Here is a 27,564-nt window from a genome sequence, read left to right as displayed (position 1 = left end):
CACGCTCCAGGTTTGGGGGCTGAAGCTGTATTCCCGGATGTCTTGCCCAGGTAGGAGGACCCCTCGGGGCTGCGGTCACAGCTCTTGGCAGGCCGCCTTCTCCCAGGCCCTTCCTTTGCAGCCAGCCTCCCTGCTCTGCTGGCCTTTCCTGAGTAGCGGCCGCCACGTTCTCGGGCTCCTCCTAGACCCAGTCCCCCAAATCCTCCTGCGATCCTTCCCTCTCCCTCCCGCCTCCAACACAGACACAGGTGCTCAACCCCTTCTTTCTTTGGTCCCCAAACTAGGAGGCAGGGGGGAGGAAGATGCCTTCACGGCCTGGCAACCGCGTTGGCTTCCTTTGCTTGCGCTGTGGTGCCTGGTGCCCAGGTCACTCGGTCCCATTCCTGGCGGGCTCTTCTCTGCTTCTGAGCACCTTCTCCTCCCTTCCCACCGAGGCCACAGCTGCCCCGGGGCTGCCGCAGCTGCCCCGCCCCCACCCCCTCGGCAGGACTGTCACTGGAGGAGAGCCCACCGGCCTTCCCTTGCAAAGTTCCGTGAGCACGCTCCCCACCGCCTTTGGGGAAGGAGGCCGGAGAGCCCCACTCTCAGGCATGTCAAGGACAAAGCCACTTGGAGGGGCGGGAATCAGGTAGGGGAAGCAAAAGGCAAGCAGGGGGGAAACATAGCAGAGGATGGTTTCGATCCATCGACCTCTGGGTTATGGGCCCAGCACGCTCCCGCTGCGCCACTCTGCTGGGACTGGCAGGCTGCCCTTCTGCCCCGACACCCTCTTGCCTCTCTGACAGGAAGCCAGCACCTCGCACAGTGAGGAGCAGTGCTTCCTTTCTCCTCCTCCCAGCCCACGCCTTCCCGCAGGCTCCCCACGCAGGCCAAAACCCGAGCCAGCGCTCTTCCTGGTGGCCATGCAACCGCCGGCCACAGATACCTGCAGAGCCCAGGTGGAAGGGCGCCCCTTCCTTTCTTCTGCCCGCGCCCCTCTTCTGAGCCTCTGACAGCAGCCTTTGACAGCGGGTTCTGCCTCCAGGCAATATGTTTTCAGGATCTGGGACCACGGAGTAGGACTGTGCATCACTCCAGCACGGCGGTCCACTGGTGCCCACGAGTATTGTGCCTGACGGGAGAAATGCCCCAGGCTGCATCCTCAACAGGGCCAGCCCAGTCCTGAGCAGCCCGTAGCACCCTTCGCGTTGTGTGTGGCTGGGGGTGTGCCTCCTCTCTTCATGTTGAGCCCTGCCTCACTTTCCCTGGCCCCAGGGGGAAGTCGAATGGAGGTGGAGGGCTTTTGCTTCCTGTCTTTTCAGACCCATGACCTGAACAGAGCTGTTTGTTGCAAAAGACCAGCAGCTGGTGCCCCGAGCTCACAGGGCTGGTTCGCAGAGCTAACTGCCGCCCAATAATCCGGTTGGGTTCCTGTGGGGAAGGAGAGCGCCCCGAGAGAGAGAATGGCAATCGCCTTCCGAGCTGGAGAGCTGCTATTGTTTTCCCGTCCGGGTCCCTTGCCCTAGACCTGGCCGACGGACCCCGGTGGGCCGGAGGTGAGGGCTCCCGGTGGTGGTGCGGGACCAGGGGGCTGAGCCAGCCGGGCCTTCTTAGCGCAGCCGGCAGCGCGTCAGTCTCATAATCTGGAGGTCCTGAGTTCGAGCCTCAGAGAAGGCAGGCTTGCCTCTTGCTGCCTGAGCCAGGCGCCTTGCCTGCCACCCGGGGCAGGCTCCAGTCGCCTAAGCTTGGCCCCCCGCTGCCTTTTCTTCCCGGTGCTGGCCAGGAGGCAGGCGCCTGGTGTGTCCGCGCGGGTGGCGCTGGCGATGCTCTTCCTGGGCCGGCTTTGCCCAAGGTAGCGCACACCATGAACGCTGAGGGCCATGCCCAGCCCGGTCACTAGTGGCAGCCCCAGTCCCTGCTTCTTTTCTGCTGGGCTGGTGCGGTGTCAGGTGCGGGAGGTGGCGGAGGAAAAGCAGCCAGGCCGAAGCAGGTGCTTGGGCGCCCCGCAGAGAAAGTGGCCCAGCCTGGGGGAGCGTGGCCGAGCGGTCCAAGGCGCTGGATTAAGGCTCCAGTCTCTGCGGGGGCGTGGGTTCGAATCCCACCGCTGCCACAGATTTTGCAGCGTGCAGGTGGCACTTGGGCCTCCCGAAGCTCCCCTTGCTACGGCCTTGTTCCCTCGCAGCTCGCCCTCTGCCCAAAGGTCCCCCTTAGGCTGCTGAAGCCTCGACTCTGCTCATTCTGCCCCTGCTTTCTGGAGCCCTTGCCCCCAAGTTGGGGGGGCTGCTCCAGCCCTTCTTGCCCCTGGTCCCAAGAGACCAGCTTCGCGACTGCCCCATACACAGTGGTGAGCAGGACCAGGGCGACCTGGGTGCCTGCAGGAGGCAGGACCAAGAGGAGCAGTGTGATACGGCAAGGAGGGAAATGGCGGTCGCCTCGAAGGAGGCGGAGCAGATGTGAAAAGCCTGGGAGTAGGGGCCTCTAGATACTAGGATGGCTGGGGAGAGGAAGGTGGGTAGCAGGCCGGGACCTGGAGCAAATGTTGGGCAGGCGGAAGTAGGGAAGAAGGGCGGTGGCGGCGGGGGCACGGAAAGACGGAGCCTGGGTGGGAGGGCCAGTTTTTGGAGGCTTAAGCCCCGGGTGGTTGTGCGGGTGCTGTGTTTATTGTTGCCCGACCGCACGCTCTGTATTTGCTTGGCAGGGAAATCCTGGGCGGTAGGAATTTGTGGCACCAGGTCAACCTTATGGAAGCCAAAGGGGACTTTCAGGCACAAGGTCAACCCCATGTATTCCTAAAGGGACTTTGAGGCACCAGGTCAACCCCATGGAAGCCAAAGGGGACTTTCAGGCACAGTGTCAACCCCATGTATTCCTAAGGGGTCTTTCAGGCACCAGGTCAACCCCATGGAAGCCAAAGGGGAGTTACAGGCAGAATGTCATCCCCATGTATTCCAAAGCTGACTTCCAGGCACCAGGTCAACCCCAATCACTCCTATGGGGACTTGCAGGCAGAATGTCAACCCCATGTATTCCTAAGGGGACTTTGAGGCACCAGGTCAACCCCATGGAAGCCAAAGGGGAGTTTCAGGCAGAATGTCACCCCCATGTATTCCAAAGGTGACTTCCAGGCACCAGATCAACCCCAATCACTCCTATGGGGATTTACAGGCAGAATGTTAACCCCGTGTATTCCTAAGGGGACTTTGAGGCACCAGGTCAACCCCATGGTAGCCAATGGGGACTTGCAGGCAGAATGTCAACCCCATGTATTCCTAAGGGGACTTTGAGGCACCAGGTCAGCCCCATGGAAGCCAAAGGGGACTTTGAGTCACAATGTCAACCCCATGTATTCCTAAGGGGACGTCCAGGCACCAGGTCAACCCCATGGAAGCCAATGGGGACTTTCAGGCAGAATGTCAACCCCATGTATTCCTAAGGGGACTTGGAGGCACCAGGTCAACCCCATGGTAGCCAATGGGGACTTGCAGGCAGGATGTCAACCCCGTGTATTCCTAAGCGGACTTTGAGGCACCAGGTCAACCCCATGGAAGCCAAAGGGCACTTTCAGTCCCAATGTCAACCCCTTGCATTCCTAAGGGGACTTTCAGGCACCAGGTCAACCCCATGGAAGCCAATGGGGACTTTCAGGCAGAATGTCAACCCCATGTATTCCTAAGGGGACTTTGAGGCACCAGGTCAGCCCCATGCAAGCCAATGGGGACTTGCAGGCACAATGTCAACCCCGTGTATTCCTAAGCGGACTTTGAGGCACCAGGTCAACCCCATGGAAGCCAAAGGGGACTTTGAGGCACAATGTCAACCCCGTGTATTCCTAAGGGGTCTTTCAGGCACCAGGTCAACCCCATGGAAGCCAAAGGGGAGTTTCAGGCAGAATGTCACCCCCCTGTATTCCAAAGGTGACTTCCAGGCACCAGATCAACCCCAATCACTCCTATGGGGACTTGCAGGCGGAATGTCAACCCCATGTATTCCTAAGGGGACTTTGAGGCACCAGGTCAACCCCATGGAAGCCAATGGGGACTTTCAGGCAGAATGTCAACCCCATGTGTTCCTAAGGGGACTTTCAGGCACCAGGTCTACCCCATGCACTGCTATGGGGACTTGCCAGCACAATGTCAACCCCATACATTGCTATGGGGACCTTGAGCCCCCAGGCCAACCTCATGCAAGCCTAAGGGGACCTTGAGGCTCTCGGTCAAGCCCGTGTAAGCTTATGGGGACTTCCAGGCACAATGTCATCCCCAGACATTGTTATGGGGCCTTTCGGGCACCAGCCCAACCCAATGCAAGTCTATGGGGACTTGTAGGCAGACAGTCAACCCTGTGCATTCCTATGGGGTCTTCCAGGCACCAGGTCAACCCCATGCAAGCCAGTGGGGACTTCCAGGCACAATGTCAACCCCATGCATTCCTATGGGACCTTTCAGGCACCAGGTCAACCCCATGCAAGCCTCTGACGTTTGAGGTCACGAGACCGATTCGCTCTCTCCGCTCCCTCCATTTTTGGCCAAATGCCCTCTCGGCCCATGGCGAGCAAGGGCCGGAAACGCATTGCAAGTCAAGGGCCCGTGCTGAGAGCGAGCCGCCCCCACCTCCCCGGCCCCGTCAGGAGAAGGCGGGCTGGCCAGCGCGCCGCAGGGCGTGGGGCCCCACCGGGCTGAGGGCCAGGTTCTGGCTCCAGCCTCTTTGGCAGCCTGGGCCCCAAAGCCCACGTTGCCACCTCCTCAGCCCCCACGCTCCAGGTTTGGGGGCTGAAGCTGTATTCCCGGATGTCTTGCCCAGGTAGGAGGACCCCTCGGGGCTGCGGTCACAGCTCTTGGCAGGCCGCCTTCTCCCAGGCCCTTCCTTTGCAGCCAGCCTCCCTGCTCTGCTGGCCTTTCCTGAGTAGCGGCCGCCACGTTCTCGGGCTCCTCCTAGACCCAGTCGCCCAAATCCTCCTGCGATCCTTCCCTCTCCCTCCCGCCTCCAACACAGACACAGGTGCTCAACCCCTTCTTTCTTTGGTCCCCAAACTAAGAGGCAGGGGGGAGGAAGATGCCTTCACGGCCTGGCAACCACGTTGGCTTCCTTTGCTTGCGCTGTGGTGCCTGGTGCCCAGGTCACTCGGTCCCATTCCTGGCGGGCTCTTCTCTGCTTCTGAGCACCTTCTCCTCCCTTCCCTCCGAGGCCACAGCTGCCCCGGGGCTGCCGCAGCTGCCCCGCCCCCACTCCCTCGGCAGGACTGTCACTGGAGGAGAGCCCACCGGCCTTCCCTTGCAAAGTTCCGTGAGCACGCTCCCCACCGCCTTTGGGGAAGGAGGCCGGAGAGCCCCACTCTCAGGCATGTCAAGGACAAAGCCACTTGGAGGGGCGGGAATCAGGTAGGGGAAGCAAAAGGCAAGCAGGGGGGAAACATAGCAGAGGATGGTTTCGATCCATCGACCTCTGGGTTATGGGCCCAGCACGCTCCCGCTGCGCCACTCTGCTGGGGCTGGCAGGCTGCCCTTCTGCCCCGACACCCTCTTGCCTCTCTGACAGGAAGCCAGCACCTCGCACAGTGAGGAGCAGTGCTTCCTTTCTCCTCCTCCCAGCCCACGCCTTCCCGCAGGCTCCCCACGCAGGCCAAAACCCGAGCCAGCGCTCTTCCTGGTGGCCATGCAACCGCCCGCCACAGATACCTGCAGAGCCCAGGTGGAAGGGCGCCCCTTCCTTTCTTCTGCCCGCGCCCCTCTTCTGAGCCTCTGACAGCAGCCTTTGACAGCGGGTTCTGCCTCCAGGCAATATGTTTTCAGGATCTGGGACCACGGAGTAGGACTGTGCATCACTCCAGCACGGCGGTCCACTGGTGCCCACGAGTATTGTGCCTGACGGGAGAAATGCCCCAGGCTGCATCCTCAACAGGGCCAGCCCAGTCCTGAGCAGCCCGTAGCACCCTTCGTGTTGTGTGTGGCTGGGGGTGTGCCTCCTCTCTTCATGTTGAGCCCTGCCTCACTTTCCCTGGCCCCAGGGGGAAGTCGAATGGAGGTGGAGGGCTTTTGCTTCCTGTCTTTTCAGACCCATGACCTGAACAGAGCTGTTTGTTGCAAAAGACCAGCAGCTGGTGCCCCGAGCTCACAGGGCTGGTTCGCAGAGCTAACTGCCGCCCAATAATCCGGTTGGGTTCCTGTGGGGAAGGAGAGCGCCCCTGAGAGAGAGAATGGCAATCGCCTTCCGAGCTGGAGAGCTGCTATTGTTTTCCCGTCCGGGTCCCTTGCCCTAGACCTGGCCGACGGACCCCGGTGGGCCGGAGGTGAGGGCTCCCGGTGGTGGTGCGGGACCAGGGGGCTGAGCCAGCCGGGCCTTCTTAGCGCAGCCGGCAGCGCGTCAGTCTCATAATCTGGAGGTCCTGAGTTCGAGCCTCAGAGAAGGCAGGCTTGCCTCTTGCTGCCTGAGCCAGGCGCCTTGCCTGCCACCCGGGGCAGGCTCCAGTCGCCTAAGCTTGGCCCCCCGCTGCCTTTTCTTCCCGGTGCTGGCCAGGATGCAGGCGCCTGGTGTGTCCGCGCGGGTGGCGCTGGCGATGCTCTTCCTGGGCCGGCTTTGCCCAAGGTAGCGCACACCATGAACGCTGAGGGCCATGCCCAGCCCGGTCACTAGTGGCAGCCCCAGTCCCTGCTTCTTTTCTGCTGGGCTGGTGCGGTGTCAGGTGCGGGAGGTGGCGGAGGAAAAGCAGCCAGGCCGAAGCAGGTGCTTGGGCGCCCCGCAGAGAAAGTGGCCCAGCCTGGGGGAGCGTGGCCGAGCGGTCCAAGGCGCTGGATTAAGGCTCCAGTCTCTGCGGGGGCGTGGGTTCGAATCCCACCGCTGCCACAGATTTTGCAGCGTGCAGGTGGCACTTGGGCCTCCCGAAGCTCCCCTTGCTACGGCCTTGTTCCCTCGCAGCTCGCCCTCTGCCCAAAGGTCCCCCTTAGGCTGCTGAAGCCTCGACTCTGCTCATTCTGCCCCTGCTTTCTGGAGCCCTTGCCCCCAAGTTGGGGGGGCTGCTCCAGCCCTTCTTGCCCCTGGTCCCAAGAGACCAGCTTCGCGACTGCCCCATACACAGTGGTGAGCAGGACCAGGGCGACCTGGGTGCCTGCAGGAGGCAGGACCAAGAGGAGCAGTGTGATACGGCAAGGAGGGAAATGGCGGTCGCCTCGAAGGAGGCGGAGCAGATGTGAAAAGCCTGGGAGGTAGGGGCCTCTAGATACTAGGATGGCTGGGGAGAGGAAGGTGGGTAGCAGGCCGGGACCTGGAGCAAATGTTGGGCAGGCGGAAGTAGGGAAGCAGGGCGGTGGCGGCGGGGGCAGGGAAAGACGGAGCCTGGGTGGGAGGGCCAGTTTTTGGAGGCTTAAGCCCCGGGTGGTTGTGCGGGTGCTGTGTTTATTGTTGCCCGACCGCACCCTCTGTATTTGCTTGGCAGGGAAATCCTGGGCGGTAGGAATTTGTGGCACCAGGTCAACCTTATGGAAGCCAAAGGGGACTTTCAGGCACAAGGTCAACCCCATGTATTCGTAAAGGGACTTTGAGGCACCAGGTCAACCCCATGGAAGCCAAAGGGGACTTTCAGGCACAGTGTCAACCCCATGTATTCCTAAGGGGTCTTTCAGGCACCAGGTCAACCCCATGGAAGCCAAAGGGGAGTTACAGGCAGAATGTCATCCCCATGTATTCCAAAGCTGACTTCCAGGCACCAGGTCAACCCCAATCACTCCTATGGGGACTTGCAGGCAGAATGTCAACCCCATGTATTCCTAAGGGGACTTTGAGGCACCAGGTCAACCCCATGGAAGCCAAAGGGGAGTTTCAGGCAGAATGTCACCCCCATGTATTCCAAAGGTGACTTCCAGGCACCAGATCAACCCCAATCACTCCTATGGGGATTTACAGGCAGAATGTTAACCCCGTGTATTCCTAAGGGGACTTTGAGGCACCAGGTCAACCCCATGGTAGCCAATGGGGACTTGCAGGCAGAATGTCAACCCCATGTATTCCTAAGGGGACTTTGAGGCACCAGGTCAGCCCCATGGAAGCCAAAGGGGACTTTGAGTCACAATGTCAACCCCATGTATTCCTAAGGGGACGTCCAGGCACCAGGTCAACCCCATGGAAGCCAATGGGGACTTTCAGGCAGAATGAAAACCCCATGTATTCCTAAGGGGACTTGGAGGCACCAGGTCAACCCCATGGTAGCCAATGGGGACTTGCAGGCAGGATGTCAACCCCGTGTATTCCTAAGCGGACTTTGAGGCACCAGGTCAACCCCATGGAAGCCAAAGGGCACTTTCAGTCCCAATGTCAACCCCTTGCATTCCTAAGGGGACTTTCAGGCACCAGGTCAACCCCATGGAAGCCAATGGGGTCTTTCAGGCAGAATGTCAACCCCATGTATTCCTAAGGGGACTTTGAGGCACCAGGTCAGCCCCATGCAAGCCAATGGGGACTTGCAGGCACAATGTCAACCCCGTGTATTCCTAAGCGGACTTTGAGGCACCAGGTCAACCCCATGGAAGCCAAAGGGGACTTTCAGGCACAATGTCAACCCCGTGTATTCCTAAGGGGTCTTTCAGGCACCAGGTCAACCCCATGGAAGCCAAAGGGGAGTTTCAGGCAGAATGTCACCCCCCCTGTATTCCAAAGGTGACTTCCAGGCACCAGATCAACCCCAATCACTCCTATGGGGACTTGCAGGCGGAATGTCAACCCCATGTATTCCTAAGGGGACTTTGAGGCACCAGGTCAACCCCATGGAAGCCAATGGGGACTTTCAGGCAGAATGTCAACCCCATGTGTTCCTAAGGGGACTTTCAGGCACCAGGTCTACCCCATTCACTGCTATGGGGACTTGCCAGCAATATGTCAACCCCATACATTGCTATGGGGACCTTGAGCCCCCAGGCCAACCTCATGCAAGCCTAAGGGGACCTTGAGGCTCTCGGTCAAGCCCGTGTAAGCTTATGGGGACTTCCAGGCACAATGTCATCCCCAGACATTGTTATGGGGCCTTTCGGGCACCAGCTCAACCCCATGCAAGTCTATGGGGACTTGTAGGCAGACAGTCAACCCTGTGCATTCCTATGGGGTCTTCCAGGCACCAGGTCAACCCCATGCAAGCCAGTGGGGACTTCCAGGCACAATGTCAACCCCATGCATTCCTATGGGACCTTTCAGGCACCAGGTCAACCCCATGCAAGTCTCTGGCGTTTGAGGTCACGAGACCGATTCGCTCTCTCCGCTCCCTCCATTTTTGGCCAAATGCCCTCTCGGCCCATGGCGAGCAAGGGCCGGAAACGCATTGCAAGTCAAGGGTCCGTGCTGAGAGCGAGGCGCCCCCACCTCCCCGGCCCCGTCAGGAGAAGGCGGGCTGGCCAGCGCGCCGCAGGGCGTGGGGCCCCACCGGGCTGAGGGCCAGGTTCTGGCTCCAGCCTCTTTGGCAGCCTGGGCCCCAAAGCCCACGTTGCCACCTCCTCAGCCCCCACGCTCCAGGTTTGGGGGCTGAAGCTGTATTCCCGGATGTCTTGCCCAGGTAGGAGGACCCCTCGGGGCTGCGGTCACAGCTCTTGGCAGGCCGCCTTCTCCCAGGCCCTTCCTTTGCAGCCAGCCTCCCTGCTCTGCTGGCCTTTCCTGAGTAGCGGCCGCCACGTTCTCGGGCTCCTCCTAGACCCAGTCCCCCAAATCCTCCTGCGATCCTTCCCTCTCCCTCCCGCCTCCAACACAGACACAGGTGCTCAACCCCTTCTTTCTTTGGTCCCCAAACTAGGAGGCAGGGGGGAGGAAGATGCCTTCACGGCCTGGCAACCGCGTTGGCTTCCTTTGCTTGCGCTGTGGTGCCTGGTGCCCAGGTCACTCGGTCCCATTCCTGGCGGGCTCTTCTCTGCTTCTGAGCACCTTCTCCTCCCTTCCCTCCGAGGCCACAGCTGCCCCGGGGCTGCCGCAGCTGCCCCGCCCCCACTCCCTCGGCAGGACTGTCACTGGAGGAGAGCCCACCGGCCTTCCCTTGCAAAGTTCCGTGAGCACGCTCCCCACCGCCTTTGGGGAAGGAGGCCGGAGAGCCCCACTCTCAGGCATGTCAAGGACAAAGCCACTTGGAGGGGCGGGAATCAGGTAGGGGAAGCAAAAGGCAAGCAGGGGGGAAACATAGCAGAGGATGGTTTCGATCCATCGACCTCTGGGTTATGGGCCCAGCACGCTCCCGCTGCGCCACTCTGCTGGGACTGGCAGGCTGCCCTTCTGCCCCGACACCCTCTTGCCTCTCTGACAGGAAGCCAGCACCTCGCACAGTGAGGAGCAGTGCTTCCTTTCTCCTCCTCCCAGCCCACGCCTTCCCGCAGGCTCCCCACGCAGGCCAAAACCCGAGCCAGCGCTCTTCCTGGTGGCCATGCAACCGCCGGCCACAGATACCTGCAGAGCCCAGGTGGAAGGGCGCCCCTTCCTTTCTTCTGCCCGCGCCCCTCTTCTGAGCCTCTGACAGCAGCCTTTGACAGCGGGTTCTGCCTCCAGGCAATATGTTTTCAGGATCTGGGACCACGGAGTAGGACTGTGCATCACTCCAGCACGGCGGTCCACTGGTGCCCACGAGTATTGTGCCTGACGGGAGAAATGCCCCAGGCTGCATCCTCAACAGGGCCAGCCCAGTCCTGAGCAGCCCGTAGCACCCTTCGCGTTGTGTGTGGCTGGGGGTGTGCCTCCTCTCTTCATGTTGAGCCCTGCCTCACTTTCCCTGGCCCCAGGGGGAAGTCGAATGGAGGTGGAGGGCTTTTGCTTCCTGTCTTTTCAGACCCATGACCTGAACAGAGCTGTTTGTTGCAAAAGACCAGCAGCTGGTGCCCCGAGCTCACAGGGCTGGTTCGCAGAGCTAACTGCCGCCCAATAATCCGGTTGGGTTCCTGTGGGGAAGGAGAGCGCCCCTGAGAGAGAGAATGGCAATCGCCTTCCGAGCTGGAGAGCTGCTATTGTTTTCCCGTCCGGGTCCCTTGCCCTAGACCTGGCCGACGGACCCCGGTGGGCCGGAGGTGAGGGCTCCCGGTGGTGGTGCGGGACCAGGGGGCTGAGCCAGCCGGGCCTTCTTAGCGCAGCCGGCAGCGCGTCAGTCTCATAATCTGGAGGTCCTGAGTTCGAGCCTCAGAGAAGGCAGGCTTGCCTCTTGCTGCCTGAGCCAGGCGCCTTGCCTGCCACCCGGGGCAGGCTCCAGTCGCCTAAGCTTGGCCCCCCGCTGCCTTTTCTTCCCGGTGCTGGCCAGGAGGCAGGCGCCTGGTGTGTCCGCGCGGGTGGCGCTGGCGATGCTCTTCCTGGGCCGGCTTTGCCCAAGGTAGCGCACACCATGAACGCTGAGGGCCATGCCCAGCCCGGTCACTAGTGGCAGCCCCAGTCCCTGCTTCTTTTCTGCTGGGCTGGTGCGGTGTCAGGTGCGGGAGGTGGCGGAGGAAAAGCAGCCAGGCCGAAGCAGGTGCTTGGGCGCCCCGCAGAGAAAGTGGCCCAGCCTGGGGGAGCGTGGCCGAGCGGTCCAAGGCGCTGGATTAAGGCTCCAGTCTCTGCGGGGGCGTGGGTTCGAATCCCACCGCTGCCACAGATTTTGCAGCGTGCAGGTGGCACTTGGGCCTCCCGAAGCTCCCCTTGCTACGGCCTTGTTCCCTCGCAGCTCGCCCTCTGCCCAAAGGTCCCCCTTAGGCTGCTGAAGCCTCGACTCTGCTCATTCTGCCCCTGCTTTCTGGAGCCCTTGCCCCCAAGTTGGGGGGGCTGCTCCAGCCCTTCTTGCCCCTGGTCCCAAGAGACCAGCTTCGCGACTGCCCCATACACAGTGGTGAGCAGGACCAGGGCGACCTGGGTGCCTGCAGGAGGCAGGACCAAGAGGAGCAGTGTGATACGGCAAGGAGGGAAATGGCGGTCGCCTCGAAGGAGGCGGAGCAGATGTGAAAAGCCTGGGAGGTAGGGGCCTCTAGATACTAGGATGGCTGGGGAGAGGAAGGTGGGTAGCAGGCCGGGACCTGGAGCAAATGTTGGGCAGGCGGAAGTAGGGAAGCAGGGCGGTGGCGGCGGGGGCACGGAAAGACGGAGCCTGGGTGGGAGGGCCAGATTTTGGAGGCTTAAGCCCCGGGTGGTTGTGCGGGTGCTGTGTTTATTGTTGCCCGACCGCACCCTCTGTATTTGCTTGGCAGGGAAATCCTGGGCGGTAGGAATTTGTGGCACCAGGTCAACCTTATGGAAGCCAAAGGGGACTTTCAGGCACAAGGTCAACCCCATGTATTCCTAAAGGGACTTTGAGGCACCAGGTCAACCCCATGGAAGCCAAAGGGGACTTTCAGGCACAGTGTCAACCCCATGTATTCCTAAGGGGTCTTTCAGGCACCAGGTCAACCCCATGGAAGCCAAAGGGGAGTTACAGGCAGAATGTCATCCCCATGTATTCCAAAGCTGACTTCCAGGCACCAGGTCAACCCCAATCACTCCTATGGGGACTTGCAGGCAGAATGTCAACCCCATGTATTCCTAAGGGGACTTTGAGGCACCAGGTCAACCCCATGGAAGCCAAAGGGGAGTTTCAGGCAGAATGTCACCCCCATGTATTCCAAAGGTGACTTCCAGGCACCAGATCAACCCCAATCACTCCTATGGGGATTTACAGGCAGAATGTTAACCCCGTGTATTCCTAAGGGGACTTTGAGGCACCAGGTCAACCCCATGGTAGCCAATGGGGACTTGCAGGCAGAATGTCAACCCCATGTATTCCTAAGGGGACTTGGAGGCACCAGGTCAACCCCATGGTAGCCAATGGGGACTTGCAGGCAGGATGTCAACCCCGTGTATTCCTAAGCGGACTTTGAGGCACCAGGTCAACCCCATGGAAGCCAAAGGGCACTTTCAGTCCCAATGTCAACCCCTTGCATTCCTAAGGGGACTTTCAGGCACCAGGTCAACCCCATGGAAGCCAATGGGGACTTTCAGGCAGAATGTCAACCCCATGTATTCCTAAGGGGACTTTGAGGCACCAGGTCAGCCCCATGCAAGCCAATGGGGACTTGCAGGCACAATGTCAACCCCGTGTATTCCTAAGCGGACTTTGAGGCACCAGGTCAACCCCATGGAAGCCAAAGGGGACTTTCAGGCACAATGTCAACCCCGTGTATTCCTAAGGGGTCTTTCAGGCACCAGGTCAACCCCATGGAAGCCAAAGGGGAGTTTCAGGCAGAATGTCACCCCCCTGTATTCCAAAGGTGACTTCCAGGCACCAGATCAACCCCAATCACTCCTATGGGGACTTGCAGGCGGAATGTCAACCCCATGTATTCCTAAGGGGACTTTGAGGCACCAGGTCAACCCCATGGAAGCCAATGGGGACTTTCAGGCAGAATGTCAACCCCATGTGTTCCTAAGGGGACTTTCAGGCACCAGGTCTACCCCATTCACTGCTATGGGGACTTGCCAGCAATATGTCAACCCCATACATTGCTATGGGGACCTTGAGCCCCCAGGCCAACCTCATGCAAGCCTAAGGGGACCTTGAGGCTCTCGGTCAAGCCCGTGTAAGCTTATGGGGACTTCCAGGCACAATGTCATCCCCAGACATTGTTATGGGGCCTTTCGGGCACCAGCTCAACCCCATGCAAGTCTATGGGGACTTGTAGGCAGACAGTCAACCCTGTGCATTCCTATGGGGTCTTCCAGGCACCAGGTCAACCCCATGCAAGCCAGTGGGGACTTCCAGGCACAATGTCAACCCCATGCATTCGTATGGGACCTTTCAGGCACCAGGTCAACCCCATGCAAGCCTCTGGCGTTTGAGGTCACGAGACCGATTCGCTCTCTCCGCTCCCTCCATTTTTGGCCAAATGCCCTCTCGGCCCATGGCGAGCAAGGGCCGGAAACGCATTGCAAGTCAAGGGCCCGTGCTGAGAGCGAGCCGCCCCCACCTCCCCGGCCCCGTCAGGAGAAGGCGGGCTGGCCAGCGCGGCGCAGGGCGTGGGGCCCCACCGGGCTGAGGGCCAGGTTCTGGCTCCAGCCTCTTTGGCAGCCTGGGCCCCAAAGCCCACATTGCCACCTCCTCAGCCCCCACGCTCCAGGTTTGGGGGCTGAAGCTGTATTCCCGGATGTCTTGCCCAGGTAGGAGGACCCCTCGGGGCTGCGGTCACAGCTCTTGGCAGGCCGCCTTCTCCCAGGCCCTTCCTTTGCAGCCAGCCTCCCTGCTCTGCTGGCCTTTCCTGAGTAGCGGCCGCCACGTTCTCGGGCTCCTCCTAGACCCAGTCCCCCAAATCCTCCTGCGATCCTTCCCTCTCCCTCCCGCCTCCAACACAGACACAGGTGCTCAACCCCTTCTTTCTTTGGTCCCCAAACTAGGAGGCAGGGGGGAGGAAGATGCCTTCACGGCCTGGCAACCGCGTTGGCTTCCTTTGCTTGCGCTGTGGTGCCTGGTGCCCAGGTCACTCGGTCCCATTCCTGGCGGGCTCTTCTCTGCTTCTGAGCACCTTCTCCTCCCTTCCCACCGAGGCCACAGCTGCCCCGGGGCTGCCGCAGCTGCCCCGCCCCCACCCCCTCGGCAGGACTGTCACTGGAGGAGAGCCCACCGGCCTTCCCTTGCAAAGTTCCGTGAGCACGCTCCCCACCGCCTTTGGGGAAGGAGGCCGGAGAGCCCCACTCTCAGGCATGTCAAGGACAAAGCCACTTGGAGGGGCGGGAATCAGGTAGGGGAAGCAAAAGGCAAGCAGGGGGGAAACATAGCAGAGGATGGTTTCGATCCATCGACCTCTGGGTTATGGGCCCAGCACGCTCCCGCTGCGCCACTCTGCTGGGACTGGCAGGCTGCCCTTCTGCCCCGACACCCTCTTGCCTCTCTGACAGGAAGCCAGCACCTCGCACAGTGAGGAGCAGTGCTTCCTTTCTCCTCCTCCCAGCCCACGCCTTCCCGCAGGCTCCCCACGCAGGCCAAAACCCGAGCCAGCGCTCTTCCTGGTGGCCATGCAACCGCCGGCCACAGATACCTGCAGAGCCCAGGTGGAAGGGCGCCCCTTCCTTTCTTCTGCCCGCGCCCCTCTTCTGAGCCTCTGACAGCAGCCTTTGACAGCGGGTTCTGCCTCCAGGCAATATGTTTTCAGGATCTGGGACCACGGAGTAGGACTGTGCATCACTCCAGCACGGCGGTCCACTGGTGCCCACGAGTATTGTGCCTGACGGGAGAAATGCCCCAGGCTGCATCCTCAACAGGGCCAGCCCAGTCCTGAGCAGCCCGTAGCACCCTTCGCGTTGTGTGTGGCTGGGGGTGTGCCTCCTCTCTTCATGTTGAGCCCTGCCTCACTTTCCCTGGCCCCAGGGGGAAGTCGAATGGAGGTGGAGGGCTTTTGCTTCCTGTCTTTTCAGACCCATGACCTGAACAGAGCTGTTTGTTGCAAAAGACCAGCAGCTGGTGCCCCGAGCTCACAGGGCTGGTTCGCAGAGCTAACTGCCGCCCAATAATCCGGTTGGGTTCCTGTGGGGAAGGAGAGCGCCCCGAGAGAGAGAATGGCAATCGCCTTCCGAGCTGGAGAGCTGCTATTGTTTTCCCGTCCGGGTCCCTTGCCCTAGACCTGGCCGACGGACCCCGGTGGGCCGGAGGTGAGGGCTCCCGGTGGTGGTGCGGGACCAGGGGGCTGAGCCAGCCGGGCCTTCTTAGCGCAGCCGGCAGCGCGTCAGTCTCATAATCTGGAGGTCCTGAGTTCGAGCCTCAGAGAAGGCAGGCTTGCCTCTTGCTGCCTGAGCCAGGCGCCTTGCCTGCCACCCGGGGCAGGCTCCAGTCGCCTAAGCTTGGCCCCCCGCTGCCTTTTCTTCCCGGTGCTGGCCAGGAGGCAGGCGCCTGGTGTGTCCGCGCGGGTGGCGCTGGCGATGCTCTTCCTGGGCCGGCTTTGCCCAAGGTAGCGCACACCATGAACGCTGAGGGCCATGCCCAGCCCGGTCACTAGTGGCAGCCCCAGTCCCTGCTTCTTTTCTGCTGGGCTGGTGCGGTGTCAGGTGCGGGAGGTGGCGGAGGAAAAGCAGCCAGGCCGAAGCAGGTGCTTGGGCGCCCCGCAGAGAAAGTGGCCCAGCCTGGGGGAGCGTGGCCGAGCGGTCCAAGGCGCTGGATTAAGGCTCCAGTCTCTGCGGGGGCGTGGGTTCGAATCCCACCGCTGCCACAGATTTTGCAGCGTGCAGGTGGCACTTGGGCCTCCCGAAGCTCCCCTTGCTACGGCCTTGTTCCCTCGCAGCTCGCCCTCTGCCCAAAGGTCCCCCTTAGGCTGCTGAAGCCTCGACTCTGCTCATTCTGCCCCTGCTTTCTGGAGCCCTTGCCCCCAAGTTGGGGGGGCTGCTCCAGCCCTTCTTGCCCCTGGTCCCAAGAGACCAGCTTCGCGACTGCCCCATACACAGTGGTGAGCAGGACCAGGGCGACCTGGGTGCCTGCAGGAGGCAGGACCAAGAGGAGCAGTGTGATACGGCAAGGAGGGAAATGGCGGTCGCCTCGAAGGAGGCGGAGCAGATGTGAAAAGCCTGGGAGTAGGGGCCTCTAGATACTAGGATGGCTGGGGAGAGGAAGGTGGGTAGCAGGCCGGGACCTGGAGCAAATGTTGGGCAGGCGGAAGTAGGGAAGAAGGGCGGTGGCGGCGGGGGCACGGAAAGACGGAGCCTGGGTGGGAGGGCCAGTTTTTGGAGGCTTAAGCCCCGGGTGGTTGTGCGGGTGCTGTGTTTATTGTTGCCCGACCGCACGCTCTGTATTTGCTTGGCAGGGAAATCCTGGGCGGTAGGAATTTGTGGCACCAGGTCAACCTTATGGAAGCCAAAGGGGACTTTCAGGCACAAGGTCAACCCCATGTATTCCTAAAGGGACTTTGAGGCACCAGGTCAACCCCATGGAAGCCAAAGGGGACTTTCAGGCACAGTGTCAACCCCATGTATTCCTAAGGGGTCTTTCAGGCACCAGGTCAACCCCATGGAAGCCAAAGGGGAGTTACAGGCAGAATGTCATCCCCATGTATTCCAAAGCTGACTTCCAGGCACCAGGTCAACCCCAATCACTCCTATGGGGACTTGCAGGCAGAATGTCAACCCCATGTATTCCTAAGGGGACTTTGAGGCACCAGGTCAACCCCATGGAAGCCAAAGGGGAGTTTCAGGCAGAATGTCACCCCCATGTATTCCAAAGGTGACTTCCAGGCACCAGATCAACCCCAATCACTCCTATGGGGATTTACAGGCAGAATGTTAACCCCGTGTATTCCTAAGGGGACTTTGAGGCACCAGGTCAACCCCATGGTAGCCAATGGGGACTTGCAGGCAGAATGTCAACCCCATGTATTCCTAAGGGGACTTGGAGGCACCAGGTCAACCCCATGGTAGCCAATGGGGACTTGCAGGCAGGATGTCAACCCCGTGTATTCCTAAGCGGACTTTGAGGCACCAGGTCAACCCCATGGAAGCCAAAGGGCACTTTCAGTCCCAATGTCAACCCCTTGCATTCCTAAGGGGACTTTCAGGCACCAGGTCAACCCCATGGAAGCCAATGGGGACTTTCAGGCAGAATGTCAACCCCATGTATTCCTAAGGGGACTTTGAGGCACCAGGTCAGCCCCATGCAAGCCAATGGGGACTTGCAGGCACAATGTCAACCCCGTGTATTCCTAAGCGGACTTTGAGGCACCAGGTCAACCCCATGGAAGCCAAAGGGGACTTTCAGGCACAATGTCAACCCCGTGTATTCCTAAGGGGTCTTTCAGGCACCAGGTCAACCCCATGGAAGCCAAAGGGGAGTTTCAGGCAGAATGTCACCCCCCTGTATTCCAAAGGTGACTTCCAGGCACCAGATCAACCCCAATCACTCCTATGGGGACTTGCAGGCGGAATGTCAACCCCATGTATTCCTAAGGGGACTTTGAGGCACCAGGTCAACCCCATGGAAGCCAATGGGGACTTTCAGGCAGAATGTCAACCCCATGTGTTCCTAAGGGGACTTTCAGGCACCAGGTCTACCCCATTCACTGCTATGGGGACTTGCCAGCAATATGTCAACCCCATACATTGCTATGGGGACCTTGAGCCCCCAGGCCAACCTCATGCAAGCCTAAGGGGACCTTGAGGCTCTCGGTCAAGCCCGTGTAAGCTTATGGGGACTTCCAGGCACAATGTCATCCCCAGACATTGTTATGGGGCCTTTCGGGCACCAGCTCAACCCCATGCAAGTCTATGGGGACTTGTAGGCAGACAGTCAACCCTGTGCATTCCTATGGGGTCTTCCAGGCACCAGGTCAACCCCATGCAAGCCAGTGGGGACTTCCAGGCACAATGTCAACCCCATGCATTCGTATGGGACCTTTCAGGCACCAGGTCAACCCCATGCAAGCCTCTGGCGTTTGAGGTCACGAGACCGATTCGCTCTCTCCGCTCCCTCCATTTTTGGCCAAATGCCCTCTCGGCCCATGGCGAGCAAGGGCCGGAAACGCATTGCAAGTCAAGGGCCCGTGCTGAGAGCGAGCCGCCCCCACCTCCCCGGCCCCGTCAGGAGAAGGCGGGCTGGCCAGCGCGGCGCAGGGCGTGGGGCCCCACCGGGCTGAGGGCCAGGTTCTGGCTCCAGCCTCTTTGGCAGCCTGGGCCCCAAAGCCCACATTGCCACCTCCTCAGCCCCCACGCTCCAGGTTTGGGGGCTGAAGCTGTATTCCCGGATGTCTTGCCCAGGTAGGAGGACCCCTCGGGGCTGCGGTCACAGCTCTTGGCAGGCCGCCTTCTCCCAGGCCCTTCCTTTGCAGCCAGCCTCCCTGCTCTGCTGGCCTTTCCTGAGTAGCGGCCGCCACGTTCTCGGGCTCCTCCTAGACCCAGTCCCCCAAATCCTCCTGCGATCCTTCCCTCTCCCTCCCGCCTCCAACACAGACACAGGTGCTCAACCCCTTCTTTCTTTGGTCCCCAAACTAGGAGGCAGGGGGGAGGAAGATGCCTTCACGGCCTGGCAACCGCGTTGGCTTCCTTTGCTTGCGCTGTGGTGCCTGGTGCCCAGGTCACTCGGTCCCATTCCTGGCGGGCTCTTCTCTGCTTCTGAGCACCTTCTCCTCCCTTCCCACCGAGGCCACAGCTGCCCCGGGGCTGCCGCAGCTGCCCCGCCCCCACCCCCTCGGCAGGACTGTCACTGGAGGAGAGCCCACCGGCCTTCCCTTGCAAAGTTCCGTGAGCACGCTCCCCACCGCCTTTGGGGAAGGAGGCCGGAGAGCCCCACTCTCAGGCATGTCAAGGACAAAGCCACTTGGAGGGGCGGGAATCAGGTAGGGGAAGCAAAAGGCAAGCAGGGGGGAAACATAGCAGAGGATGGTTTCGATCCATCGACCTCTGGGTTATGGGCCCAGCACGCTCCCGCTGCGCCACTCTGCTGGGACTGGCAGGCTGCCCTTCTGCCCCGACACCCTCTTGCCTCTCTGACAGGAAGCCAGCACCTCGCACAGTGAGGAGCAGTGCTTCCTTTCTCCTCCTCCCAGCCCACGCCTTCCCGCAGGCTCCCCACGCAGGCCAAAACCCGAGCCAGCGCTCTTCCTGGTGGCCATGCAACCGCCGGCCACAGATACCTGCAGAGCCCAGGTGGAAGGGCGCCCCTTCCTTTCTTCTGCCCGCGCCCCTCTTCTGAGCCTCTGACAGCAGCCTTTGACAGCGGGTTCTGCCTCCAGGCAATATGTTTTCAGGATCTGGGACCACGGAGTAGGACTGTGCATCACTCCAGCACGGCGGTCCACTGGTGCCCACGAGTATTGTGCCTGACGGGAGAAATGCCCCAGGCTGCATCCTCAACAGGGCCAGCCCAGTCCTGAGCAGCCCGTAGCACCCTTCGCGTTGTGTGTGGCTGGGGGTGTGCCTCCTCTCTTCATGTTGAGCCCTGCCTCACTTTCCCTGGCCCCAGGGGGAAGTCGAATGGAGGTGGAGGGCTTTTGCTTCCTGTCTTTTCAGACCCATGACCTGAACAGAGCTGTTTGTTGCAAAAGACCAGCAGCTGGTGCCCCGAGCTCACAGGGCTGGTTCGCAGAGCTAACTGCCGCCCAATAATCCGGTTGGGTTCCTGTGGGGAAGGAGAGCGCCCCGAGAGAGAGAATGGCAATCGCCTTCCGAGCTGGAGAGCTGCTATTGTTTTCCCGTCCGGGTCCCTTGCCCTAGACCTGGCCGACGGACCCCGGTGGGCCGGAGGTGAGGGCTCCCGGTGGTGGTGCGGGACCAGGGGGCTGAGCCAGCCGGGCCTTCTTAGCGCAGCCGGCAGCGCGTCAGTCTCATAATCTGGAGGTCCTGAGTTCGAGCCTCAGAGAAGGCAGGCTTGCCTCTTGCTGCCTGAGCCAGGCGCCTTGCCTGCCACCCGGGGCAGGCTCCAGTCGCCTAAGCTTGGCCCCCCGCTGCCTTTTCTTCCCGGTGCTGGCCAGGAGGCAGGCGCCTGGTGTGTCCGCGCGGGTGGCGCTGGCGATGCTCTTCCTGGGCCGGCTTTGCCCAAGGTAGCGCACACCATGAACGCTGAGGGCCATGCCCAGCCCGGTCACTAGTGGCAGCCCCAGTCCCTGCTTCTTTTCTGCTGGGCTGGTGCGGTGTCAGGTGCGGGAGGTGGCGGAGGAAAAGCAGCCAGGCCGAAGCAGGTGCTTGGGCGCCCCGCAGAGAAAGTGGCCCAGCCTGGGGGAGCGTGGCCGAGCGGTCCAAGGCGCTGGATTAAGGCTCCAGTCTCTGCGGGGGCGTGGGTTCGAATCCCACCGCTGCCACAGATTTTGCAGCGTGCAGGTGGCACTTGGGCCTCCCGAAGCTCCCCTTGCTACGGCCTTGTTCCCTCGCAGCTCGCCCTCTGCCCAAAGGTCCCCCTTAGGCTGCTGAAGCCTCGACTCTGCTCATTCTGCCCCTGCTTTCTGGAGCCCTTGCCCCCAAGTTGGGGGGGCTGCTCCAGCCCTTCTTGCCCCTGGTCCCAAGAGACCAGCTTCGCGACTGCCCCATACACAGTGGTGAGCAGGACCAGGGCGACCTGGGTGCCTGCAGGAGGCAGGACCAAGAGGAGCAGTGTGATACGGCAAGGAGGGAAATGGCGGTCGCCTCGAAGGAGGCGGAGCAGATGTGAAAAGCCTGGGAGTAGGGGCCTCTAGATACTAGGATGGCTGGGGAGAGGAAGGTGGGTAGCAGGCCGGGACCTGGAGCAAATGTTGGGCAGGCGGAAGTAGGGAAGAAGGGCGGTGGCGGCGGGGGCACGGAAAGACGGAGCCTGGGTGGGAGGGCCAGTTTTTGGAGGCTTAAGCCCCGGGTGGTTGTGCGGGTGCTGTGTTTATTGTTGCCCGACCGCACGCTCTGTATTTGCTTGGCAGGGAAATCCTGGGCGGTAGGAATTTGTGGCACCAGGTCAACCTTATGGAAGCCAAAGGGGACTTTCAGGCACAAGGTCAACCCCATGTATTCCTAAAGGGACTTTGAGGCACCAGGTCAACCCCATGGAAGCCAAAGGGGACTTTCAGGCACAGTGTCAACCCCATGTATTCCTAAGGGGTCTTTCAGGCACCAGGTCAACCCCATGGAAGCCAAAGGGGAGTTACAGGCAGAATGTCATCCCCATGTATTCCAAAGCTGACTTCCAGGCACCAGGTCAACCCCAATCACTCCTATGGGGACTTGCAGGCAGAATGTCAACCCCATGTATTCCTAAGGGGACTTTGAGGCACCAGGTCAACCCCATGGAAGCCAAAGGGGAGTTTCAGGCAGAATGTCACCCCCATGTATTCCAAAGGTGACTTCCAGGCACCAGATCAACCCCAATCACTCCTATGGGGATTTACAGGCAGAATGTTAACCCCGTGTATTCCTAAGGGGACTTTGAGGCACCAGGTCAACCCCATGGTAGCCAATGGGGACTTGCAGGCAGAATGTCAACCCCATGTATTCCTAAGGGGACTTTGAGGCACCAGGTCAGCCCCATGGAAGCCAAAGGGGACTTTGAGTCACAATGTCAACCCCATGTATTCCTAAGGGGACGTCCAGGCACCAGGTCAACCCCATGGAAGCCAATGGGGACTTTCAGGCAGAATGTCAACCCCATGTATTCCTAAGGGGACTTGGAGGCACCAGGTCAACCCCATGGTAGCCAATGGGGACTTGCAGGCAGGATGTCAACCCCGTGTATTCCTAAGCGGACTTTGAGGCACCAGGTCAACCCCATGGAAGCCAAAGGGCACTTTCAGTCCCAATGTCAACCCCTTGCATTCCTAAGGGGACTTTCAGGCACCAGGTCAACCCCATGGAAGCCAATGGGGACTTTCAGGCAGAATGTCAACCCCATGTATTCCTAAGGGGACTTTGAGGCACCAGGTCAGCCCCATGCAAGCCAATGGGGACTTGCAGGCACAATGTCAACCCCGTGTATTCCTAAGCGGACTTTGAGGCACCAGGTCAACCCCATGGAAGCCAAAGGGGACTTTGAGGCACAATGTCAACCCCGTGTATTCCTAAGGGGTCTTTCAGGCACCAGGTCAACCCCATGGAAGCCAAAGGGGAGTTTCAGGCAGAATGTCACCCCCCTGTATTCCAAAGGTGACTTCCAGGCACCAGATCAACCCCAATCACTCCTATGGGGACTTGCAGGCGGAATGTCAACCCCATGTATTCCTAAGGGGACTTTGAGGCACCAGGTCAACCCCATGGAAGCCAATGGGGACTTTCAGGCAGAATGTCAACCCCATGTGTTCCTAAGGGGACTTTCAGGCACCAGGTCTACCACATGCACTGCTATGGGGACTTGCCAGCACAATGTCAACCCCATACATTGCTATGGGGACCTTGAGCCCCCAGGCCAACCTCATGCAAGCCTAAGGGGACCTTGAGGCTCTCGGTCAAGCCCGTGTAAGCTTATGGGGACTTCCAGGCACAATGTCATCCCCAGACATTGTTATGGGGCCTTTCGGGCACCAGCTCAACCCCATGCAAGCCTATGGGGACTTGTAGGCAGACAGTCAACCCTGTGCATTCCTATGGGGTCTTCCAGGCACCAGGTCAACCCCATGCAAGCCAGTGGGGACTTCCAGGCACAATGTCAACCCCATGCATTCCTATGGGACCTTTCAGGCACCAGGTCAACCCCATGCAAGCCTCTGGCGTTTGAGGTCACGAGACCGATTCGCTCTCTCCGCTCCCTCCATTTTTGGCCAAATGCCCTCTCGGCCCATGGCGAGCAAGGGCCGGAAACGCATTGCAAGTCAAGGGCCCGTGCTGAGAGCGAGCCGCCCCCACCTCCCCGGCCCCGTCAGGAGAAGGCGGGCTGGCCAGCGCGCCGCAGGGCGTGGGGCCCCACCGGGCTGAGGGCCAGGTTCTGGCTCCAGCCTCTTTGGCAGCCTGGGCCCCAAAGCCCACGTTGCCACCTCCTCAGCCCCCACGCTCCAGGTTTGGGGGCTGAAGCTGTATTCCCGGATGTCTTGCCCAGGTAGGAGGACCCCTCGGGGCTGCGGTCACAGCTCTTGGCAGGCCGCCTTCTCCCAGGCCCTTCCTTTGCAGCCAGCCTCCCTGCTCTGCTGGCCTTTCCTGAGTAGCGGCCGCCACGTTCTCGGGCTCCTCCTAGACCCAGTCGCCCAAATCCTCCTGCGATCCTTCCCTCTCCCTCCCGCCTCCAACACAGACACAGGTGCTCAACCCCTTCTTTCTTTGGTCCCCAAACTAGGAGGCAGGGGGGAGGAAGATGCCTTCACGGCCTGGCAACCACGTTGGCTTCCTTTGCTTGCGCTGTGGTGCCTGGTGCCCAGGTCACTCGGTCCCATTCCTGGCGGGCTCTTCTCTGCTTCTGAGCACCTTCTCCTCCCTTCCCTCCGAGGCCACAGCTGCCCCGGGGCTGCCGCAGCTGCCCCGCCCCCACTCCCTCGGCAGGACTGTCACTGGAGGAGAGCCCACCGGCCTTCCCTTGCAAAGTTCCGTGAGCACGCTCCCCACCGCCTTTGGGGAAGGAGGCCGGAGAGCCCCACTCTCAGGCATGTCAAGGACAAAGCCACTTGGAGGGGCGGGAATCAGGTAGGGGAAGCAAAAGGCAAGCAGGGGGGAAACATAGCAGAGGCTGGTTTCGATCCATCGACCTCTGGGTTATGGGCCCAGCACGCTCCCGCTGCGCCACTCTGCTGGGGCTGGCAGGCTGCCCTTCTGCCCCGACACCCTCTTGCCTCTCTGACAGGAAGCCAGCACCTCGCACAGTGAGGAGCAGTGCTTCCTTTCTCCTCCTCCCAGCCCACGCCTTCCCGCAGGCTCCCCACGCAGGCCAAAACCCGAGCCAGCGCTCTTCCTGGTGGCCATGCAACCGCCCGCCACAGATACCTGCAGAGCCCAGGTGGAAGGGCGCCCCTTCCTTTCTTCTGCCCGCGCCCCTCTTCTGAGCCTCTGACAGCAGCCTTTGACAGCGGGTTCTGCCTCCAGGCAATATGTTTTCAGGATCTGGGACCACGGAGTAGGACTGTGCATCACTCCAGCACGGCGGTCCACTGGTGCCCACGAGTATTGTGCCTGACGGGAGAAATGCCCCAGGCTGCATCCTCAACAGGGCCAGCCCAGTCCTGAGCAGCCCGTAGCACCCTTCGCGTTGTGTGTGGCTGGGGGTGTGCCTCCTCTCTTCATGTTGAGCCCTGCCTCACTTTCCCTGGCCCCAGGGGGAAGTCGAATGGAGGTGGAGGGCTTTTGCTTCCTGTCTTTTCAGACCCATGACCTGAACAGAGCTGTTTGTTGCAAAAGACCAGCAGCTGGTGCCCCGAGCTCACAGGGCTGGTTCGCAGAGCTAACTGCCGCCCAATAATCCGGTTGGGTTCCTGTGGGGAAGGAGAGCGCCCCTGAGAGAGAGAATGGCAATCGCCTTCCGAGCTGGAGAGCTGCTATTGTTTTCCCGTCCGGGTCCCTTGCCCTAGACCTGGCCGACGGACCCCGGTGGGCCGGAGGTGAGGGCTCCCGGTGGTGGTGCGGGACCAGGGGGCTGAGCCAGCCGGGCCTTCTTAGCGCAGCCGGCAGCGCGTCAGTCTCATAATCTAGAGGTCCTGAGTTCGAGCCTCAGAGAAGGCAGGCTTGCCTCTTGCTGCCTGAGCCAGGCGCCTTGCCTGCCACCCGGGGCAGGCTCCAGTCGCCTAAGCTTGGCCCCCCGCTGCCTTTTCTTCCCGGTGCTGGCCAGGAGGCAGGCGCCTGGTGTGTCCGCGCGGGTGGCGCTGGCGATGCTCTTCCTGGGCCGGCTTTGCCCAAGGTAGCGCACACCATGAACGCTGAGGGCCATGCCCAGCCCGGTCACTAGTGGCAGCCCCAGTCCCTGCTTCTTTTCTGCTGGGCTGGTGCGGTGTCAGGTGCGGGAGGTGGCGGAGGAAAAGCAGCCAGGCCGAAGCAGGTGCTTGGGCGCCCCGCAGAGAAAGTGGCCCAGCCTGGGGGAGCGTGGCCGAGCGGTCCAAGGCGCTGGATTAAGGCTCCAGTCTCTGCGGGGGCGTGGGTTCGAATCCCACCGCTGCCACAGATTTTGCAGCGTGCAGGTGGCACTTGGGCCTCCCGAAGCTCCCCTTGCTACGGCCTTGTTCCCTCGCAGCTCGCCCTCTGCCCAAAGGTCCCCCTTAGGCTGCTGAAGCCTCGACTCTGCTCATTCTGCCCCTGCTTTCTGGAGCCCTTGCCCCCAAGTTGGGGGGGCTGCTCCAGCCCTTCTTGCCCCTGGTCCCAAGAGACCAGCTTCGCGACTGCCCCATACACAGTGGTGAGCAGGACCAGGGCGACCTGGGTGCCTGCAGGAGGCAGGACCAAGAGGAGCAGTGTGATACGGCAAGGAGGGAAATGGCGGTCGCCTCGAAGGAGGCGGAGCAGATGTGAAAAGCCTGGGAGTAGGGGCCTCTAGATACTAGGATGGCTGGGGAGAGGAAGGTGGGTAGCAGGCCGGGACCTGGAGCAAATGTTGGGCAGGCGGAAGTAGGGAAGCAGGGCGGTGGCGGCGGGGGCACGGAAAGACGGAGCCTGGGTGGGAGGGCCAGATTTTGGAGGCTTAAGCCCCGGGTGGTTGTGCGGGTGCTGTGTTTATTGTTGCCCGACCGCACCCTCTGTATTTGCTTGGCAGGGAAATCCTGGGCGGTAGGAATTTGTGGCACCAGGTCAACCTTATGGAAGCCAAAGGGGACTTTCAGGCACAAGGTCAACCCCATGTATTCCTAAAGGGACTTTGAGGCACCAGGTCAACCCCATGGAAGCCAAAGGGGACTTTCAGGCACAGTGTCAACCCCATGTATTCCTAAGGGGTCTTTCAGGCACCAGGTCAACCCCATGGAAGCCAAAGGGGAGTTACAGGCAGAATGTCATCCCCATGTATTCCAAAGCTGACTTCCAGGCACCAGGTCAACCCCAATGACTCCTATGGGGACTTGCAGGCAGAATGTCAACCCCATGTATTCCTAAGGGGACTTTGAGGCACCAGGTCAACCCCATGGAAGCCAAAGGGGAGTTTCAGGCAGAATGTCACCCCCATGTATTCCAAAGCTGACTTCCAGGCACCAGGTCAACCCCAATGACTCCTATGGGGACTTGCAGGCAGAATGTCAACCCCATGTATTCCTAAGGGGACTTTGAGGCACCAGGTCAGCCCCATGGAAGCCAAAGGGGACTTTGAGTCACAATGTCAACCCCATGTATTCCTAAGGGGACGTCCAGGCACCAGGTCAACCCCATGGAAGCCAATGGGGACTTTCAGGCAGAATGTCAACCCCATGTATTCCTAAGGGGACTTGGAGGCACCAGGTCAACCCCATGGTAGCCAATGGGGACTTGCAGGCAGGATGTCAACCCCGTGTATTCCTAAGCGGTCTTTGAGGCACCAGGTCAACCCCATGGAAGCCAAAGGGCACTTTCAGTCCCAATGTCAACCCCTTGCATTCCTAAGGGGACTTTCAGGCACCAGGTCAACCCCATGGAAGCCAATGGGGACTTTCAGGCAGAATGTCAACCCCATGTATTCCTAAGGGGACTTTGAGGCACCAGGTCAGCCCCATGCAAGCCAATGGGGACTTGCAGGCACAATGTCAACCCCGTGTATTCCTAAGCGGACTTTGAGGCACCAGGTCAACCCCATGGAAGCCAAAGGGGACTTTGAGGCACAATGTCAACCCCGTGTATTCCTAAGGGGTCTTTCAGGCACCAGGTCAACCCCATGGAAGCCAAAGGGGAGTTTCAGGCAGAATGTCACCCCCCTGTATTCCAAAGGTGACTTCCAGGCACCAGATCAACCCCAATCACTCCTATGGGGACTTGCAGGCGGAATGTCAACCCCATGTATTCCTAAGGGGACTTTGAGGCACCAGGTCAACCCCATGGAAGCCAATGGGGACTTTCAGGCAGAATGTCAACCCCATGTGTTCCTAAGGGGACTTTCAGGCACCAGGTCTACCCCATGCACTGCTATGGGGACTTGCCAGCACAATGTCAACCCCATACATTGCTATGGGGACCTTGAGCCCCCAGGCCAACCTCATGCAAGCCTAAGGGGACCTTGAGGCTCTCGGTCAAGCCCGTGTAAGCTTATGGGGACTTCCAGGCACAATGTCATCCCCAGACATTGTTATGGGGCCTTTCGGGCACCAGCTCAACCCCATGCAAGCCTATGGGGACTTGTAGGCAGACAGT

At 60.6% G+C, this 27,564-nt stretch overlaps 7 non-coding genes across 7 annotated transcripts; all 7 read left to right on the top strand.

Annotated features, from left to right (window-relative positions):
* The first annotated feature begins 1,583 nt into the window (after window positions 1–1,583).
* Window positions 1,584–1,656, top strand: TRNAM-CAU (transfer RNA methionine (anticodon CAU)). Its single transcript has one exon. It is a non-coding gene; the product is annotated as a tRNA-Met (tRNA).
* A 4,657-nt stretch (window positions 1,657–6,313) lies between these two features.
* On the top strand, window positions 6,314–6,386 carry TRNAM-CAU (transfer RNA methionine (anticodon CAU)). The gene has a single exon. It is a non-coding gene; the product is annotated as a tRNA-Met (tRNA).
* A 4,659-nt stretch (window positions 6,387–11,045) lies between these two features.
* Window positions 11,046–11,118, top strand: TRNAM-CAU (transfer RNA methionine (anticodon CAU)). Its single transcript has one exon. It is a non-coding gene; the product is annotated as a tRNA-Met (tRNA).
* Window positions 11,119–15,615: 4,497 nt separating this feature from the next.
* Window positions 15,616–15,688, top strand: TRNAM-CAU (transfer RNA methionine (anticodon CAU)). The gene has a single exon. It is a non-coding gene; the product is annotated as a tRNA-Met (tRNA).
* Window positions 15,689–20,184: 4,496 nt separating this feature from the next.
* On the top strand, window positions 20,185–20,257 carry TRNAM-CAU (transfer RNA methionine (anticodon CAU)). Its single transcript has one exon. It is a non-coding gene; the product is annotated as a tRNA-Met (tRNA).
* A 351-nt stretch (window positions 20,258–20,608) lies between these two features.
* Window positions 20,609–20,690, top strand: TRNAL-AAG (transfer RNA leucine (anticodon AAG)). The gene has a single exon. It is a non-coding gene; the product is annotated as a tRNA-Leu (tRNA).
* Window positions 20,691–25,338: 4,648 nt separating this feature from the next.
* On the top strand, window positions 25,339–25,420 carry TRNAL-AAG (transfer RNA leucine (anticodon AAG)). The gene has a single exon. It is a non-coding gene; the product is annotated as a tRNA-Leu (tRNA).
* The last annotated feature ends 2,144 nt before the right edge of the window (window positions 25,421–27,564 follow it).

Source organism: Alligator mississippiensis, chromosome 4 (assembly GCF_030867095.1).
Source record: "Alligator mississippiensis isolate rAllMis1 chromosome 4, rAllMis1, whole genome shotgun sequence".
In the NCBI taxonomy this organism is placed as follows: domain Eukaryota; kingdom Metazoa; phylum Chordata; order Crocodylia; family Alligatoridae; genus Alligator; species Alligator mississippiensis.
This window is presented reverse-complemented; position numbering and strand designations above follow the sequence as displayed.